This window comes from Strigops habroptila, chromosome 10 (genome assembly GCF_004027225.2).
Source record: "Strigops habroptila isolate Jane chromosome 10, bStrHab1.2.pri, whole genome shotgun sequence".
Classification (NCBI taxonomy): Eukaryota; Metazoa; Chordata; class Aves; order Psittaciformes; family Psittacidae; genus Strigops; species Strigops habroptila.
The window spans coordinates 37,562,208-37,583,958 of NC_046359.1; positions in this window are offsets into that span (position 1 = coordinate 37,562,208).

Genomic DNA, 21,751 nt, shown 5'->3' on the forward strand with positions numbered 1-21,751 from the left:
TTCCCTCCTCCCGTAGCATCATCTAACATCAGAAATATATGATTTGTTCCCATCCCCAAAATGATGTACTGGAAAGACTAATAGCAGAGAAATAAAATAGCAGAGAAATAAAAGAAGGTGAAAGTGAATTGCATTCCCTACCAACTCTGACAGCAGTTTTTTGGCCTTATCATCTCTTTGAAGGGGAATCAAAATCTGAAGGTGATGATTAAAAGAAATTTTGGCTGAGCAGAATTCATGTATCCTAAGAAGTTTTGCAATTTTCTTGGAAAATTAAGGAGACTTAAAGCTAAGGTTCAGCCACCCAGCTTTCAACCCGTGACTAATGCCTACAGAGAAGCCTAGTCACTCTAAGCTTCATTTCCAGGCAGCAGGAAGAGATGTAGGATGGATTTGGCTGAGGGAGGAGAGTGCAGTTTCATTTCAGATATGCTTCAGTATTTCGTAAATGGCCAGCTGGGATACTTGGAACTGAACTCTTCAGTGCTACCGTAATAGGAGTTTAGCCAGGGTAAACGCTGCATCTTCAGACCCTTCTGCGTTTTAATCTACTTCATAACACTGATGCACCTCTAGGTTCTTCAGGAAGATTACCTATAATGTTGTCTAAAAACACAGAACTGTCTGAATCCGATCAGTGGTCTCCATCACATTTATGTGTGCACTTCTTCTCTAAATGCCTCTAACCTCATCTCCATTGCTCATAGGCTCTGGTTTGTGTTTATGAAAATATGCCTGGAATAGAATTCCCTATAAAAGTGTTTCGTGCTAAAGCTGCTTGGAGATCTCTCTTCCAAAGGCTGACTTCAGAGGATTTCCAAGCTGCAACCACAAATTGTGTCAGTTGTTTTCTGTAAGAAATACAGTACTTCATTGTTGCCACAGGGGGTACTGTTGGCTTAATTTTGTGTTTGAGTCACTGCTGCTGAAATTATTAAGTTAATGATTTATGCTCCTATGATACAACAATCTCTAGTGTTTAAATTGGTTACTATGTTTTGTTTACTGTTTATAACTACCACAGTTGTTTTAAACGCCACTAAAACTACTTGCCAGCTTGTATGGTTTATTTCTCCCTGCAGATTTTTACAAACCACTTATTGATATAGGGGGAAAAAACACCCCCAGAGTGATTTATGCTTGAAAAAAAATCTCCCAAGAGCTATGAATTAACCACTGTTCTGCTATAGAAAAAATAACACTCTAGTGACATTGAACAATGGATGTCAAAATGTACCTATTCTTGCTCTTGCTTCTGGTTTTATCATAGTGGAAAATTTGAGTGCTTTTTTCTTCCTTTTTTCTTTGAGTACTATGACTGCATTAGTTTTGGACTATGAGCTCACTAGTTTTTCCCTAGGGTTCCTCCTCATCATGCCATGTTAAGTACTTGATTCACTTAAACAGGCTAATGTTTGCAAAAATGGAAAAAATGTCCCAGAATTTGCTGCTTGACAGAGGTTAGCTCATGTAGCTCCTGGTGCACACAGAAAATATGGGAGGCTGATCTACAGCTTCAGGGAAATCATCTGGTAACAAAACTATGTAGATTCTGTTGCTCTCTATTGCTCTGAAGAAAAAAAGCACTTACTGTTTTTCACTGGAAAAAGCCCAGAGCAGTGAGAACATAGCAGAACTGTGTAGGGCAGGATGATAACACCAGTGTGTTATAGCGGTTGCAAGAGAGTGTGACAACAGACACTTTCCTTCACTCTGCTGGGTGAAATTATGGTCACAGTAAAATATGAAAACCTGGTTTTGACATCACATCTTAGACCTTTTCTGCAGCACCAATTTTGCATTTATCTCCTTTCACGTGCCCCCTGAGCCACCACTTCGATATGCTTGGCCAGTTGCTTACTGGTGAGTTTGTGATCAAAACTAGTTCAATTGGTTTATGGGGATATGTAAAACATACAGGACAACTCTTACAGAGAGCTAGATTCACAAATTCCGCTGTCCAGCTCCATCTCCATAGACATACAGACCTGACATCTGAACTGCTGTTCAGTGGAGGGGTCAGGAGCACATGTTGCTGATCCACCCCCTTAGCTTACGGTGGTTCAGCCACTGGCCTGCTTCCCAGCAACTTCAGGCTGTTCAGACAGCCAAAAATGGATGGAGTTGATTAGGTGATGCTTTAGGACCCATCCCAGCAGCAATGTACTACCAGAACCCTCTTACTCCCCAACACGTGGGCTGGGATTTTCCCACTGTTGAGGTCTCTTAAATCTAAGACTTATCATCAGGCCAGCATCAAACGCTTGTTGCAGCAAGGAGCTGTGAGCCTGAGAGTTTCAAGTGGAAGGGAGATGCTGACAATGTAGAAAATCAGGCACAAGAAAAAGAATAAAGAGAAGAAAGAAGAAAATTATAAGAAGAAAAGTATAGTATATCACTTCCATACTACAATATAAGGTAAACCCAAGGACTTCCAGCTAATAGGGCTCCAATATTTCTGTCCCAGTTTTCCCAACAGGGAAGTGGCCCAGATACACAAAAATGATGCATTTGGGTTCCATCTGACTTACTACATGAAGCAATACGTCACCTGGTGATCTGTGCATATACTTGCCTGGGGCTGCTGTATATCTGGCAGCCAGAGAGCTGCCTTTTCTCTGGGCTAACTTATCCAGATGAATGGGAAAAATTATCTTTTACTACCCAGAGAACATTTCCAGGCAGAAAGTGAGGATATATTCTGGGAAGCCCAAAACATTTTGTCCCCCGAGTGACACAACCTGTTATGTGTGGCCTTTCACAAATTCCTGCAATAGTTTCATTAACTGACAGCATGCAAGTATAAAGTCCTAAAATCCACAACAAAAAAGCCTTGAGCTCTGCTCTAAATGAATGTAAGTTTAAGTCAAGTTTTAATTGTGTTTTCATGTGCCCACCATGATCTTTCTGTACATGGATGGATCTGAAGGATGGATCAAATCCATCCTTCTCAACAAATACTGCAGAAAGATCAAAGGTGTTTCATGAGGTACGGGAGAATTTCTCTGTTATAAAGAAAACTTCAGATGTGTGAGTGAGAAGAGCATGATTTCATGGATGAGATGTAGCCGTGAGAGGAAGGGTTGGCTGTCCAGAGCACAGCTTTGAGGAACTGCACCCAATCCTGCAAACTCTTCCTAGTGTGGGCTTGGATAGAGATGTAATTTCTCTAGAGCTTTCTCTGAAATTAAGGTATGATGAGTTTTACCTAAAGTGTGCTTCAGAGGTAGTGTGTGCACAGGCAGCGGATGCAGGGGTGGCCACAGGGTGCGATGCTGCCTATTCGTCCCAGCAGTTAGGAGACCTGTGGCCTGCCAACACAAAGTGCCCAGCTCCAGGGGGATTTCACATACCCTTGGCTGATGTGGCTTACACATGAACCTTGGGGGGAGGTTAAAACTGGCATCTAGTTTACAGAAGTCCATGGGTAATGCTGTTCAGCCTCTCATTGGTGAATGCATCGGTGTAGAACTGGCAGAGGGAAATGCATGTAATCCTCTTGCTTCAGCAGGTATCTTTTTAAACTAAATGAGCATCTAGTCAGAGATGAGCTACACTTTTTACAGACTTTCAGAGACATTCCTCATGACATTTTCCAGGGCTGGAATGCTGTATATGTGATGTTTCCCTTAATAAAGCATTCAGGAGTTGTTTTTCAGGGAGGTGTATAAATATGGGAGTCCACTGTGCAAGGGAGGTCATGTGTAGAAGATGCGAGAACCTATTGGCAGTAATACCCTGCAACTTTATTTTATATGACTTGAAGCTATATTTTTTTTTCCACCAAGATTATAAAATAACACTAATCTGTGTGTTAATGTGTGGCCTGTGAAAGGTGTGTGAAAGGTCTACTTGGCCCTCAGCAAGGAAAAGGTTTGTCTCCTCTCATGTAGATGACTCAAAAAGTTCTCTAGGTGGAAATTAACTCATCTAGGAAAGTATCCATGGCAAGAAAAACATGAAAAAACCTATTTTCTGGCATCAGGAAAACTTTTTCCTTAGTATATTGGGGTATTACAACTATGGTTGTAATAATAAAGAAGGTGATAAACATAAACTACAAGCAATCTGGAAACAAACCCCCATGCACAATACGCATGAGCACACACCTCTGAATGGTTTTAGAGGACTAAATGAAAGACCTCAAACAGACCAAGTAAGAAAGGACACTTCATTTTCTTTCATTTTGGGCCTACAGTGAAATATTGATAGAAAAATATAAAGGATTATTTCTCCCTGTGATGTGAAAGCTTGAAGTGAGAACCTTGTGTTCCAGAAAGAGTAATATCTCCATTACTCTAGCAGGTAGGTGATACTTCCTGAAGCACTGAGAGTATCAAAACCAGCAGAGGCAAGAGAAGCTGCAAGCTCCTCCAGTCAACTTTGTGCACCTAAAACTAATGGAAAAAGTCAGTTTTCAAGGATCAATTGCATTTTTTTCAATGTGTTTTAATGCATCACTGCTGATCAGCCAGAAAAGAACTGTATAAAAGAGCCTCCAGTGAGGTATGAGGTGTTTCGCTGTTTTTACCAAGCAATAAAATTCTGTACTAAGAGGGCAATATAAAACTGTACACTTTTTATAATTCAAACCCACTTTTTAAAAAATGTATTTTAAATATATATTTTAAATATATTTTAATATATTTATAAATATAGATTTTAAAATAATTTTGATCCTAGATGTAAAATCTGCCCTATTAGATAAATGGCTATGTAACTATGCCTCCAGCTTTTAACTGTTACAGCAGGGGCCAGTGTCCTTTACAGTTTTGCTTTGTCATGAAATATTAGATTTGAAAGTATGGTTTTAACAGCTTTTATTTAAATGAAGTCATGACATTCTGATATGACATTTCCAAAACTTCCTGTTAACTCTGGAAACACTCTACTCCTGGATTTGATACACCCTATGTTCATGACCTTTATATAGAAAATAGGTATCTTAGAGGGCCAGAAAGACTGGTAAACTTCCATTGTGTACAAAAATCCAAGTCAGAATATCATTTTCTCAGCATTTTGTATTTTCACTAAAGTTGGTGGGAGTTGAATTTACTGTAGAATTAATTTGATTTAAACATATGTTCAACCTTCGATTCTTTCTTTTGGAGCTGTGATCATTATAACATCTAAGAATCAGACCCATCATCATCGAGGAAAACAACTTACAATATTCTCTACATTTTCTTTTCACTTTTATTCACTGCACTAAAATGCCTTTGCCACTCACAAAGCAACAGGTTCAGCTCCTCTCTCTGTCTTTGCTCACTTTCTGTCCTCCCAGTCCATCTGGCTTGGTTCCTCTATTTCTTTTGCTTCCCACTCTCAGTTACTGTGTTATTAGTAAAACCGGTTTTGAAGTAAAGCTCTCACACTTCACAAGATCAGTCATATTCATAGCAGACTGACTTTTTGAGCACATGGCTTGCTACCTTTCCCTATATTGAACTCTTCACTCTTACTAACGCCTTCTGTTTCCTGTCCATAAGCCAGTTTTAAAGCTTACAGTCTTAGTATTTACAGTCTTAGTATTTTTACAGTCCTCTCTCTCCCTTTTTTTTAAGGGATTTCTGAGAACTTCATTACACCAGCCATTATGAAGACTTGTACAAGAAGTAGGAGACTACAGAAGGGCATTCTCCCTCCCTCCTTTGTTTTTGTGCCTAAAGGAAACCTCTGTACTTGGGACAGCACTTGCTCTTCTACTGGGGTTTAAATCAGAAGGAAGAGTGCTTATTTCAGTGGACCTCAGGCTGTGCACCCATATTCATGCAGTGAAACAAATCACCTCCTATCAGACAGCAGAATGGATTGAAAAGGAGTCTCAGTCCTTGTCCTCTTTGCCTTGCATCATTTCCTAGTGACTGCATGGGAAGAGGACTGCGAAGAGCAGGAGATGGAAGACAGAAGTTCCTGCACTCATTCCTCAGACAAGGAGGCCAAAGACTTCATATGGAAGCACAAAAATGGAGTTAATTTTAACTTCCCTAATAAGACCTGAAAAGTAAACAATACTTCAAGAACAGTGTGACAACTATCAGTAAACAGTTAAAACTTCTATGCAGAAGAAACCAGGTTACATCAAGTTACCAAATGTTTTCTGTAGCACTATATTCCTCTCCTGTGGACTATTAGGAAGACTGTTCTGCATCGGAGCACCAGTGTTGGCAGCACAGAGCGATGGACATTTCAGCGAAAAAGTTGCTGTTCTCTTCCTCCTGAGATCCAATAAAGATTTTTGCATTGGGTTTTGCCTTATTTCACTTCCACTGTGATGTTAAGTACAGAATGGTGATATCTATTTATGCTACACTGTCTGTTTGCATGAATATATCACTATAAACAGGCACTTCATTTTTGATAGAAGCCGTGTAGCTAATGTTTTCTAGTGACTGCTTACACTGATTTTAAACAACGTACCAACTGACTTTTAAAAAGGGACTTGAGGAATAGTTACATACGTAGCACCAGTTTTTGACTCCACTCTTGGTAGTCTATTATACACAAGCATATCAATCCACCTTTGCCAAAGGAATGCTTATAGTGCCCTACTAGATTGTAAAATCACTAAGTCTATTTCTTCTGGCTCGCTCCCCACTGGATCATTAATTGTGAAAATCATTCTTGCTACAGAGCATCTGCTCCTTTCTTGGTTTTCCATATTCTGCACATCTTCAAAGCCTCACTACTGCCCTCACTGACAATCATGTGTGTGATCTCATTTTCAGACCCAGGAGGAACCTGTTGTTCCTACACCACCCAAGTGCCTTCCAGAAGGTGAGCTGGTCTTCCCTGGGAGGGTCCATCACAGAGCTCTATTGGTCCTGGGCAACAGAGGGCAACAGTGCAGACACCCAAGACAACAGGTCAAAATTAGGCTTGTCAGTTGTCCTACATAGTCAAGTAGGTAAGAGATTAAAATAATAGTTAAAAACATCAATTTTTGCCTCTTCACCAAAAATTTCCCTTTCCTCAGCTGAAAAAGGGCCACAGAAACACTGCAAAGATTTTTTCCCCTAAGATATAGGAGTGGGACCAGTAAATAGGCGATGGGAAGGGAACCTTTGTGGACAATGGCAAAGAGGGATACCTGTCCTGTTACAGTCCTGTTATAAATCACCATGTAGGAATTATGCATAAGACTATTAAGCCAGAAGACTATCAGTTTTCCAGGATCCTGTTCTGATGATCACCAAAGAGAGTATAATTTTGGTGATTTTTTTTCTTTTTAAATCTAATGACCTAAATGCTATGCTATACTTTTCAGAGACATACAGAACTAACCCAAGAGGTATATGTCTGCTAAAGCGAGTCCTGGGAGTCTGATTTAGCAGCCCACTTATATAGACCATCAGAAAACCAGAAGTCAGAACTAAATCCCATCACTAATTATTACTGATTTGCAGTGTAAGAAAATAGAAGATCCCTAAATCATTGTAGTTTCTGGTAGGGATCAAATTAAATTCTCCTGTGCTTTAATTACAGTAGTTTTGGAAAACTTGCAGACTTTCCATGTACAGTGTAATACAGAGGTCTGCTGGCATTTCTCAGAGCACATAGATAACGGAGAGAGAAAAGAAATGATTGAAATGTAGATAGCAAAGGGAAAAAAAAAGACAAAGTAGTGTTTTGTCGAATGTCTCACCTGAATTCTGAAGCCCATAGGAGGGTGCTTTGGTTCTAAAGATGTTTTCGCTACTTGGAAATCCTTCAAAGAATCAATTCTAAACTGCTCAGCAACATCCTTCATTTCCCAGTGAGGGAAATTAAAATGAATTGGCACTGATATGTAGAAAGGGAGAGAGGGAGGGAGAGAGGGAGAGAGAAGGAAGGTCATTGATTTTTCATTAGCAAAAATTGCCTGTTAATTTGACTCAGAAAAAAGGTGAAATAAGAAAACGATAAAGGGAAAAAAGAGAAAATAAATACTAAGTGAATTAATACATTTTCAATGGAATAAGAATGGAGCAATTGATCTTGTAACTAATTAATGATCCCTTAGGAGGATTTATCAGGTGCTGCAACTAAAATCTATTTTAAAATATTATTCATGGAATATATGGGAAAAGTACAGAGCTTTAAAGACTGAATGAAAGGATTTAAAGCATTACAGAGATTTCATTTGTAAGCCTTTGTGTCAAGTTTTTAAATACCTTACAGTGACGACAAGAAGACTGGTGTTTGAACAGAGCTTCAGTTAGTGTTGCAGCTGTGATTCATCACAGATGGGGCTTATTTGATTTTATTTTATTTGTCATGCCTTCTCTGAGGTTAAGCATCAGAGGCTGGATAGTATCTTCAGTAAGTGAAATCACTGATGTGTGGGTATAATCTCTTACTCTTTGTTGGTGGGCGAGTGGGCAGGCACTCTGAAGGCTGTATGTGGTAGGATAAGCAGGGTCACAATTATCCAGTGTCACTGCTGGTTCAGTCGGCTGCACCATGAGTTAATTGTGAGACATGGACATGTGTCAGGTTGTAGTAACTCTTTTCCCTGAAATCTCTGAGGAGTTCCTCTGAATCATGTCAGTGAATCATGGTCCTTAAGAGGTGGGTCTGTCTCATCTGACTTCAGCGATGCTCATTTAAACTCTGTCTGGAGTCACTGGGGAGAGGTAGGCACCCTCACAAACCCACCTTAAGATGGAATTAACTGGGGCATGTAGACCAGAGGGGCAAGGACTAATTTAGACTGTATGCCTAAGATTTAGGTGGCCAAGTTGAATGAGATGATGTACAGTCACTCTTTGTGACTGTACTAGCTTGAGGATTAATGGAGCACTGCTCACTTTGCTAGCCCATCACTGTTGCTCACTACCCTCCACCACAACAATACCTCGAATATGGGAGCAGTGATGGGAGGAACTGGATGTGGAAACACTATACTCCTTGGAAATTCTCCTTAGTAAAGCATTTTCCAAGACAAGGCTTGCTGGGGCAATTTCAGCTTTTTTAATGCCTCTTTAAGCCTCTGACAGAGGGTGCAAACAACATAAAGTCCTGACTTTGCAATGCTATATGTAGAGCTCTGAATTTGGGAAGTTGCATGTATAGGACTCCCTTGTCATACTTCCCTTAGAAAGCTGACAGAGCTGCCATGCGTATGATAGTATACACCAAACTGTCTGTAGAAAGCTGAGAGTAACTGCCATATTATAATCAAAGCAAGGTCTACTAACAGTTGTGTAAGACAAGACCCGTTCTTCATTTTGAGCTTGCGTCTGTCTCCTTTCTGTCTTTTAGTTCTGTAATGCAAATGGACCTGTCAGCTGCAGCAGTGTGAATCTGACCTCATTTGAGGTTCATTTTTGCAAAGAAAAGGAGGTCTGTTCACCAGGCTCTGAAGATGTTCATACTATATTCCTTCTTTGATCTCCAAAGCAGGCTGGGCTCACAGCCTAAGCCTCTACTGCCAAAAATTCTGTGACCCCACAACTCCTACTACTAATAAGATACCATCTGGTTTATGGGGGTGAGGATAAAATGAGATTTCAAGTGAGAGGCATACCTCACCATTTGGGTGAATTAATACGTAGTGACATAGTGCCATTAGTGCTATATATATGTGAGATATCCAATCATAAGGGCCACACATAGATGGCCATACTTTGGAAGACAGCCAGTCGTCTTGCAGTTTATCTAGGGAATCAGTGTATTAATAAGAATCAACCATAGCAGAAAGCAGAACTTTAAATGTAGCATTCACTTCTTTTTTTTTTTTCCCCTTCCCATTTATGATGTTTCACATATTCCTCCATAACTTTTGCCATCCGGAGCTGTGTGCATTTTTCAGCTATCAATTTGTGAAGGAAAAAATGCTGGGAGCTAGTAGCATGGTTTTAATTGGGAAAACCACCCAAGAGCTTGCATGCGTGGCTGATGCTGACTGAGATTATCTGACACCCATGAGTCAAATATACCCTGGTACAACCACACTGGAAATGAGAGGCCAGTTCCTCTCTCAGCCTGTGGTATGAATCAGAAATAATTATTTTGAAGGAAGAGCAAAGCCCAGAAGAAAACCTGGCAGAATGACTGGTTAAGAATCAGCCCACTACAGAACTGAGCCCTGGGAGGTCCAAGTGTTCTCACGCATCCAGTCTGATTATGTCAGGAATAACACAAAACCACATTCCTCAGCCTCAACCTGTGCTCCCATTCCTGTGATAAAAAGGAAAACAAAAAAAGGAAATAATAGAAAATAAACCAGAAAGCTCTGTTTCAACTTTGATTTTGTAAAAAAGTAGGTGATTAATTTAATAACTAATAAATTCTTATTTGGGATTCTTAATGGGATTTAATATTAAATAAGTATTAATAAATTATTAGTGGGATTCTTGTTTGTTCTGAACCTGCTGAACCGAATAACTGGAATGTCATCAACATATTCAAGTCTCAGATCTCAGCCTAGCAAAACCTTAAAAACCTGCTTCCTTGCTCCCCTTGTCTCAGGCAAAGGGTTGGGACCATACATTTACATTACATCCAGTCCGACCAACCTCAGAGCAAGGATTTCCAATTAACAACTTGTACACAAGATTCTCACAAAGCAAATGATACTTTTGCTGAGCTGCAGCCTGTGTGGTGTTGTGCCAAACCGACAACTCCCAGAATACAATGTGTTGAAGTGAAATATGAAAATTCTGCTTCTGTCCTAGTTGTCTACTCATATACACCATATTAACATGGGATATTAACGAAATACACTGTAATGATAAGGGAACTGCAGCCAACATCTTGTTCACTGTTGGGCTAAACGTCAGTTTTGTGGTAATGATGGCAGGGGAGCATTAATCAAGTGTGAACTTTGGTTAATAAAAACATCAGTCTGGATGCAAAGGGAAAAGAAAATGTGCCATTTACTTTACAGGCGGCATTAGGTAGCCAACGAATGATGCAATTAGAGAGGGACAAGTGCTTGTTTGCAGATACACTTGTATTATGATAATGTATAACAGAACAAAGTGTTATGATTGCGTTCAAGATTGTGAAATAATGTTTTCTGCATGTGAAAACAGTGGATTATTCTTTCATCAGGTAATGTTCCTCTGTCCCTTTTTCAGCTTCCTCCAACATTTGTGTCTATATTGTTACAGTCTTTCAAGACATTCATACACAAAAGACCAATGTTGCCAATTTCTAATCCAGTTAAGAGAAGCCAGATTCAGGGAGGTGGCTATGTGCCTTCATCATGCTGTTTTTCACCCTTCTCATTACTGCTATGTACATTTTTGGATGGAGGAAGGAGGAAGCATATTGCAGATACCATCCCAGGCAGCAGACTCTGTGGTTCGGGTGGCTCTGGGCTCTGCAGCAGAGCTAGAACAATGGGATCCTCCTGGCAACGCAAGTGGGGCATTCTCCAGTCATCTCAAAAGTCCACAGTAACCCTTGCATTTAACTCAAGATCTCCCTGGTAAATAGAGATGTGGCTGGAACACAACCTTGAGAACAACCACATACTTTCCATATCTGTATGCGATAGTAGTGGAAACTGCAGGAAAACAACAGCAACTCTAATTCTGCTTCCTTCCTGCATTTCATTTTCCCATATCCAAACTCAGATGATCCCATCACAGAGACCAGTAATAGGGCTTTGTTGCCTATTAGTATCCAAAGAAAAGTGCAGAAGAATGAGAGGCACAGAGAGCTGGGACTAGATTTTTCCATGCATCTCCCCACTGTACGTGGTGGGAAGACCACATGAAAACCTTTATTGCAAAAGTTTCTCTGAGGGGTTCATGTTGTAGCAATTCCAGAAAAGCTCGGAAAATTAGCAGTACTATATATACCCCCTCAGGAGATTCTGCTTGTGTGAGGACATTCTATTTCCTAATTAGACAGTCTGTTCTGCCATGGATTCATAATGAAACTCATGTCTGCGCTGAAGGCTCCATTCAGGACTTACCTGAAGCATTTCAGTGATGTGCAAAGTCTTACGCAAATGTCACCTAAAGCCCATGGAGGATGAAATGAGTTCGCTCATACCCACTGCAATTATTCTTCTTCACATGCTGAGAGATGCATCTGTAGCATCTGAAAACAAGAATCTGTCATCTGGTTTTATTTTGTTGTTCTTGAGAATGCCAAGTTGATTCAGCAAGGTCATACACAGCCTAAATATATGCCAATAATTTTTTTTTTTGTTGTTGTGAAAATCAGCTTTAGATTTATGACTATGAACAATAATCTTAAGCTCAGTTGTCTAGTTTTGCATGCTGTTTTGCAAACAAAAACACTGCTACAAACTTTGAGCCTTCAGACCAACCTTGAAGTTGACATGAAAATTTACATACTGAGCTATCAGTTTCCTAAGGTTATTACAGTGAGTATGTTCCCTCTTAACCCTACAATGTCTTCATATGCAAGTTACAGTTCTTGTACATCCCCTCTGAACACTATCAGGGTGCTAGTGACATATTTAATGTAGGTATGCTAAACAGCTCTCACAAAGCAAGTGGTCTGCATTGCATTCTCACTTGCTGCTGCATTTAGCTAAAGCTTGAAAGAGCAATACCATACAAATGTAGTTCCTAGTAGCTGTATTGCAACTGGCCATTTTTCAAAGCTCCTTGAAAGCCTTGAGCAAACATGTAAAAGTTGCTGTGTAGAAGTTAATGGTTTTGATCTAAGTTTCAGTAGTATAAATCTGGAATAACTTCAGTGACCACATGTCTGAATATGCATATTTGTCTTTAGAACTTGGTTATAGTTCAGTGTACCAATGCCCCATATACCCAACTGAAAGCTTTTACAGTGAGGTGCAGCAGCTGGTTAATGCTGCATAGGAAAGCACGATTTAGGAGGGTTCTGCTTCAGGCTTTGTTCTCAAACCAGTTTTGTAACAGTGCAAATGCATTGTGTTATATGGAATGACAGCTTATAAACTGAGGGTGATTGGAGAATCAGAAAAATTACAGCCAGCTGAAATCAAAGAAGGAGTCCTATTGAGGCAAATACATAATTATTGGAAACTGCATTTTTCATGCTCGGCAGTTTTAACAGCCATACTGTTGAGAAAGTGTCAGGAGCTGTTTCATGATCTTGGTCTTTGGGATGTTGATTTAAGTTGCTTCCAAAATGCGACGCTTTCCCAAGTAGAGGGCCCTCCAATTCATCATTAGTTGAAGAAACAGCCCAGCTAGATAGACTAATAAGATAGTCCTAAATCTAATTCAAATAATTTCTCTAATGTGAATGCATAATGACAGCTGGTAAAACTGTAAGATTACAGTGCACTCACAATGAAAAATAGTCTATTGTCTTGTTTTAAAATGGGTCAACTTGTAAAAGAAATACCTGTATGGTAATACTGAAGTTATTGAAACACAAGATCTCCTAAAGTAATGATCACTGGAAGATTTTTGTCCCCTGTAATGGTGCAGTGAAGAGGTGTTTTATATTCTGACTAGAATCAAATAACAGAGAATCACAAAACCAAAGGATGGCTGAGGTTGGAAAGCACCTCTGGGGTTATTTTTCCCCAGATGCAGGCTGGCCAGCCTGTAGTTCCCCAGATCTTCCTTCTTGCCTTTTGTGAAGCCTGCCCCTGCCTTTCACATCCCTGACACATTTGTCCTATTTGTAAGTCTGCTGTCCAGCAGAGCTCTTCCCCTCCTCTGCTGCTTGATCACCTGTGTCAGCAGGTTGTCATCAGTGCACTCCAAATACCTCCTGGATTGCTTGTGCCCCGCTGTGGTGTCCCTCCAACAGATATCAGGGTGCTTGAAGCGCCCATGAGGACCAGGGCCTGCAAACATGAAGCTTCTTCCAGTTGTCTGAAGAAGGCCACATCTGCTTCTTCCTGGTCAGACATTCTTTAGCAGACACTCACCACAGTGTTGCCCACATTGATCTCTCCTCTAATCCTCACCCATAAACCCTCAGCTGGCTTGTCATCCCTTCATAGGCAGAGCTCCATGCTCTCCTGCTATCTGTCACATACAGAGTGACATCTCCTCTCCACCCCTGAAAAGCCTGTATCGGTCCATTGCAGCACTCCAGTTGTTTGAGCTATCCCACCACATCTCTGTAACCCCAGTGAGGCTGCAGCCCTGTAACTAACTGCACGTACAGCTCTAATTCCTTCTGTTTGTTCTCCCTAGTTGCATTTTAAGCTTTATCTAATTCAAATGCCTTATAGTTGCAATTTATACTAATTTGGGTTTTGAGAGAGTAATATTTAGTGATTAGCCCACATATGCATCTAATGTATTAGGAGCTGGTATTTTCATCACTGACATATCTAAAGGATGGAAAGCACAAGTGGTTTTCTGAATTTGAATGTACCCTGCCTTTCTCACAAGGCCACCATGGTTTACTGTTTCTGTCAAAGGGAATCTGTCTGATCCTGTAACTGATCATGGTCAGACTCTAATGTGATTTTTCTTCTTCCCCCCTCACATACATGCTGAGCCAGGTATTTTAATGTGGTTATTATTATTGTAAATTGTTATTGTTGTCTCTATAATTGTTTTTTTTTCTGACTCAGATGTGCAGAGACCTCTGTGTCACTACAATAGTTCATGGCCAGTCAACAGCTTTTGGAAAGTTGTTTCCATCTGGAAACTCTTTGCTGTCATATGGGAAATGCATTGGTGATGTCAGCCTTGTACTTAATGGAAAGAGATCCACAACACTTGAATTGTCACTGCTCAGCCAAAAGTGGCCAAGAACTGAATGTGCGTGAAGCTTGAAATATTTTCTCAGCCACCGAGATCGCTTCATCCAAGGACTGAAGCTCATTGGCAGCAAAGGGCCCTGCTCACCCTATTCTTGATCTATGGATAAGTAAAGTCCTTCTGTTTCCAGGCTCCCCTTCTAAGACATTTCCTGAGCACTAAAAATGCTTCAAAAATGTAAAAGAAAACAGTTACAGAAAAACGATATTAGAAGAAAATTCCAAACTGCAGCGAATGCATCCAGCCAAATTTCTAAACTGGGCAGCAGAGCGAGAGGAAATGGTAACATACTTTTGCAGCATTTACACTTTTTATGCTACTGCTGGCACACACAATTTTGTGCCTGTAGAGAGAGCAAAATATTGGAGGCAAAATCTACCCTGTAGATCTAAAAGCAAGAATTATACAGAAGTTCAGGCTGATAGCGTAGGTCTGGAGATAGGGTTGTGCCCTAGGATTGAACTGCCTGTATGAAGTTGTGAGGGGCTTGGGGGAATTGGCAGTGGATGAGTGGGTGAGGATGGTGGCCCTGACAAGCCTTTTGGGGATGGGGAAGAGAGGATGAAGGTCCTGATGGGATGATGCTGGCGTTGTTTCTGTCTTGGGGCAGAAGAGGAAGAGTGTGTTGGATGGGAAGCCCCAGGAAACACAGTATTGCTGCTTAGCAGTACTCATAGGAAACACTCCTGTTTGTTTGCTTGTCTTAAACTTTCACATAAGCATCCCCAGTCCCTTTGAAATTTGTTTAGAAATGAATGAAACATGGCATTAAGTGGCTGATGCATAAATCAAACCATTACTGTAACTGTGGAATGATCAGTAGAGACAAACAGTCTCTCTTTAGTTTGTTACTAGCCTGGAAAAAGCATTAATTAGCACTAATGAATCACCAGAGCTATGACTGAGCCAGGTTTCCAGCATTGCCAAAACACAAGCATGATTCAATTAATGCTGAAGTTTTTAGTGCATGTGTTTTTATGGAACAGTCTTTTGACACTAGTGTCTTTTTAATAATGCTTTGCAAATCTCTTCCAATATTATTGCGTGCAGACTGAGCAATTTACTGTGAACAATAAAGAGTCAGAAACATATTTGTGACCTCCTTTTGGAAGAAATACTCATTTGGGTAATGTAATTATTATGTAAATTACTTAAAGTTAATGGCATTTTCTATTTGTGCGGGATTTACTGCTGTCAGAGTTGATGACTGACTAGCACTAGAGCTTAGACATTGGTGGAAGAGTTAATTTAATTTAGAGATTCCAAGAATCTGCTCCTAGTGTGTAAACAAAATCTTATCAAGCAACCTCTACAACAACTTATGTTTTTGTTGGTAATCTCTGCAATTCAGAGACAGCTGCCAAACTGTGCAATCTGACTCAATAGGGGATAATGTGGAATCATACCGAGGAGTTGTGAGAGACCACATATTATTCTTGCCTAATGTCCTCAAAATAGGAATACTGCAGCCTCTGCATTTGCTTTGCAAATGGCTCTGTCCTCTTCAGGCAGAGTCTGAGCTCAAACCAAGAAGCAGCAGAAACTCTTGTATCTGGACCATGAGTGGCACAGTCTGCAGCTGCTACTTCATCCCTGTCCTGGACTGGCTTATTCCCAGATATTACGTTCTTCAGGGAAAAGATGACTTTCTAGACCCTGAAATGCTCAACTTTTCAGATCCAATATGAAGAGATTCGCTCTCCGTGATCAATGAAATTGAAGGTAGATTAAAGCCTTTCTAGTTAAAGGTGGCTGAGGAAGAAAATATAACAGAATACGCATGCTGTTTTCCTGCTGGGTGCCAGGAGCACACGTAATGCCTCCTTCTGTAGCAGGAGAGTCACTGACTTCTTTCCAACAGTTTCTGCCTTTTAAAAGAGATTCAGAATTCCTTGTTTTGACAGAATAAGCCAGTACATGACCTTGAACCATCCACAGTGCTTGGAGATATCTCACAGGTTCTCGAAGAGTGCGTAAACCTGAGCTTATTCCAAACCAATATTCACCAAATGGCAACTACCAATGCTTGTAATCTTTTTTCTTGCCACTCTTCTTTGCCACACCTTCCAGCCCTTCCATCTTTTGGCTGAAACTGCATTGCTGCTGCTTCGTCCAAGCAGAGTATGGAAGGTCACCCACGGTACTGGATGGGCAAAGTACGCTCACTGACCAGCAGTATAGCTGTAAGGAAAATCGCTTTGCAGTATTACACAAACTCAGCAAAGTTTCACATCCCAGATGGCCATCAACTTTGCCCATTCCCAGTACATCTCAGGATTGTAGTCATCTACTCATCTCTTCTTTGCTGCCAAGGCTGCCGGCTGAAAGTCTTTTTACTTAGGAAAGGCCCAGCAATCACTCAGTGGGAGTACACAAGGCTGTCAGCTCCTCCTATACCACTAACACTGGGCTTGTTGTAATCTTTTCCACTATAAGCCAAAATTTCTCAGCACTTACAACCCAGATGTACACATTCATTTTGGTCTGAAACCTAAACCAGAAGGAATTAGGCCACCCAGCTCTGAACTAAGGACAAACTTCCCAATCTATGTGTTGTCCCTATAAGAAAAGTATAGGTCTCAGTTCCAGCTGGGAACATTTATGGCATTTTGTATGTCTGCACATTCTCACTGCAAGGGACAGATTGTCAAATTCTGCTTTTAGTTACATGAATGCAGCCCAAGTGAAATCGGTAAATGATCACATCACCAGCCTCTACAGTGAAATCTAGGTATTTTATAAGCTTCAATAACAGGTTTTATTTTTTTTTTCTGTCTACTGTCACATAAATTAAATAGGAAATTAAATTTTAAAAGATAACAAAATAACTTTATATACGCAGTGCAAACCAAGAAAACATCGGAGTCTTAAAACAGGGAACTGTACACCTTCCAGTAAAACCTGCTGGTATTGGCGTAGTGTATTTGTGTCATAGCTTTAATTGCATTTACATGTTGAATTTGAGATACTTCATGTGAGGCTGAAACCTGAGAGGAGTCCAAACTTGGTAAACAGAATGAGCTTTATTAAAGCAGTGATTTACAGAGTAACTCCAAGGCTAGCTAAAGTTCCCTGTATAGTAATTTCACAGGGCCTACTGTTTTCTCCAAGTTCATCCTCTCTCTAAACTATGAGCTACTTTAGATAGGCTATGGAGATGATAGTTACAAGTCAGGATTTTACCATTTTCCATTTGGATCATGGCACTGTCTCTTAGCACAGGTTTATTTCATTTTGCTGCTGGGAATCATAGTCCACCTGTTGAGCTTAGGGGGCAACACACAGAGCTATCAGAAGCGATGTTTTCTCTAAAATCCAAGTTCCTGTTATGTCCTCAGATGCAGCTAACAGCTCTCCAGAACAAATGGTGCTCTTAATAATAAGGAAAATGCACACTGTGGCCATCATGTGCACTTCCAGTACAACTCCACTTATCTGCAATTCCTGTGGGCTGCATTTTATGACTCCTCTCTTTTTCTCCAAATGCTCAGCTGATTGTTTAGTTCATCAAAGTAATCCCCCAAGACAGTACTTGTGTGGTTGCAGTATGTTAGCAATCAACAATTTGCCCAATTACATTTAAGTCTGATGCAGTTATCCCCAACTGCCTCCGAGTTAGAGAATGGCAACAGCATGACTTTGGTTTTGGAGACTAAACAACTTTTGTAAGACCCTGATACACAAGACAGGAAAACATTGACTTGCAAATGTGCAGCACTGGCTATAAACAGAGGGGAACTGCCACAGTTAAAGCAAAGATCATTTGATATTTTAGCGTTATTTAAGGGCTTTCTGACAGATCAGCATTACCTGTTATACGACAGATGGATTCTGATAGGCCTTAAACTTAATGCGATTTCGTTTTGATTAAGAAACAAGCAAGTCACTCTTTACTGATCTATGCAATTTCTTTGTTTTTTCATAGGTGTGATGTCAAAACAAAATAGTCCAATCTTTTTCCAAGACCATGTCTCCTTTATAGCGCTCTTCAGAAAAGATAAGCAAGGCAGCAGCCACCTCTGAAAGCTTCTGCTCTGTGATTACCTCTGTTGGAAGAATATAACTACTTGGGGGAAAGTAATAGAAAGAGTCTTTCATCTTCTATGTTTATTTTTCTTAAAAATGGGCATGGTTATGAAAATCAGAAGATTGTTAGTTGCTGGTGGGTGTTTTTGGAAAAAGTGAGCAAATATGTCTTGCTTTGAGCTTTGTGTGTATTGCTGGCTAACAGGTTACCTGAACTTAATCTTTGTTTGGAGATTTCTTTTTCATCCAGTAAAAATGCTGTTGGTAGAAAGATGCGATATGTGTGTGGATTGGAGGTGTTATATGATGCACGTAACAGCCAGTATTTCACTTCCAACAGGAGTGAGTAACATGGCTAGAGAAGCACTCTACTCATTAGGGTTACATCTGTGCATTTATAATAAAAGTGTGCTGAAGATCACATGGCAAGCATCATCAGTGCTGTATCTTTTGGGTGATGTTATCATGCATTTTCAAATCCAAATGCAAAGAATTTCCCCTTAGGTGCCACGTCTTTACTTTGTCTTGTGTTTCCTTGGGGATTTACCCAGCTTCAGCAGGGCTTTGCAAGCACATGTGAATGAAACATCCCTGTGGTCACAAGAGGGTAAGGCAACAAGACGGTGAAGATTTCTGTAATGAGATACCTTTATCCTCATTTTACATTTTTACTGCAATAAAGATAAGATGGAGAACGAAACTCCAGATGCAAGCCCAAAGCAACAGAACCAAGAACCCCATCTCATCTGCGATCTAAGGGCATAGTTGGTTTTGCAGAGCCCATATGCAGTGCTTCAAAAAGCAAATTTAGATCCAAGAGCTGCTTAAGTCAAGGGTGGGCTGTAATCTTTCTCCGACATGAATATAAGACCACACTGTGATCTCAGTTACAACACATATGTATACAATAACTATGCTGAAGTCCACAGAGTTACTCTAGATTTACAAGCGATGTAACAAGCGCCTGAACACAGGACACAAAGTTCATTGTCCTTTTTAATAAAACTGAACATATCTAAAAATCTGTGCATAAAATGCATTTACACCGCATAAAATCTGCAGCCCTATATAGTTACAGAAAACACTACCTTGCTTGTAAGGGAGCTGCTAATACTGCCCATGTCTGTCTGAATGGAAGGGCTCTATACTTCCTTACTTTCATATTTAATGATAAATGATTTTGTAGTTATTTATGCTAACTTTAGCATTTTGTAAACAAATCTTTATGTAGGCCTAGGAAATGCTGATTTGCCAGTTCCTAAAATCTTCACTGATCACAGCAGTTATCTCAGTGGAAACTTGTGGTTTAGAGAGACTGTTTAAAATACTTTTCTTCTGGAAAGGAAGGGTCACTCCAGGAAAAGCAGTATTTTAACAAACCTTTCTACCATGGCTTTTTGTTTCATATTGTCACTAATTTTTCAAACCAAGAAATTCTGTGCCCTGTATCCAAGTACCATGAGACTCATGGAAATGTCATCTGAAAGACACCACTTATTGTGAGCGTACATGTAGTGTGTAAAAACATCAAGTTGTCTCCTGCATTTCATAACTCCAGTTCTAGAAAGGCCACAACTTTGTTCATGTTACGATAAGCACAAGTTATGACAAAATGGCTAAAACCATGTCTTGTTGATGCTGGTCAATGCACTGTGACTGTGTCACAGTCAGATCTACTGAACGGTGTACTTTGTGAGGTTCAAAACAAGGAAAAACACACCATAAAATTTTTACATATGCTAACTGACTATAAATGCAATTGAATATGTGGGACTTCCTCCAGCTTTGTTCTTCAGTGGATTGCTATTAGTTTACATTTGAAATCTCTGTTGGCCACACATTTCACATTGTTCTTCCAAATGTAATCATTTCTTTCTTTTATCTGATCTCTGACAGTCTCTCTGTTTTCATCAATATTTGACAGCAATTCCCAAAGATACAATATATTCCAGTCTAATATCCTTGCACATACTCTCTTCTTCCTTTGAAATCCAATACCTAAGCAGTGAAACATTTTATTGTGCCTTATTTAGAATTTTATTTTTTGCATGTGTTTTGATACTGTCCCTTTGAAATGAAAGTTATTTGGAAATTTAAACCAACTGTTCTCAAAAATAGTTATGAAATATCATTCAGACTTCCCCCTTTTCAAAGATGAAGCATTTATCTTGTTTTCTTTTAACAAATTGCTTAAATATTTCTTTGTAAAGACACCCCAAACCCCAAAAGAATGCACGAAACCCATTTACACCAGCCACCTGAAAACAAAGTATAAAAAAGTCAGACCTGCACAGACAACTGCCATCCAGAAATCAATTGACCTTTTAGACAGAAGGAGCAAACAGAGTAATAGATTTGATTTATATGGCATTTTCTGGCAACAAGAGAACACACCATATGTGAAAGAGAGAAATTAGTTTTCTGAATAAGCAGGGATAATATAATTATCCCTGAATGCACAGATTTAACAGTGAAGATGATAACTTTTCAAACAACCTACAGAGAAGTGGTAGATTTTCCATGCCAGTCTGAATGACAGGCATTAGTTAAATGTGAGTTAATAGGCTGTGTACAAGGATAAAATGGTTTAAATCAGGTTTAAAAACCTGATTAAAAAGTAGCAAAAATCATTTACAAATGTACTGATATTTCTTGACCATAGAGTTAAAATACAGTATACTGAGTCATATTCTGTTGTAATGAATGTGAAGAGGCACTTACATTTATAACACAAATTGTAAATGTATTGTGTTTTAACTCCTGACAACAGACTTATAAATTTAGAGAAGTGAAGATAATGCTGGATTGTGTCTCCTTTTATACTGTAATGAGAATGATGCTATAATTGATAATGATTAAAAAATGCACTTTATAATTGTGAGGGAAGACCAAGAATGAAATACTGATCCATCTAAATTAAAATAACATTAATATACTACTCAACACATAAAATAAGCTGAAGTACTTTGTCGTAGTCCAGCAATACAGAAACTAATCCTAGCAGGGCTGAATGCATTAACTTTTTGCCCAGGGTAAGACAGGTG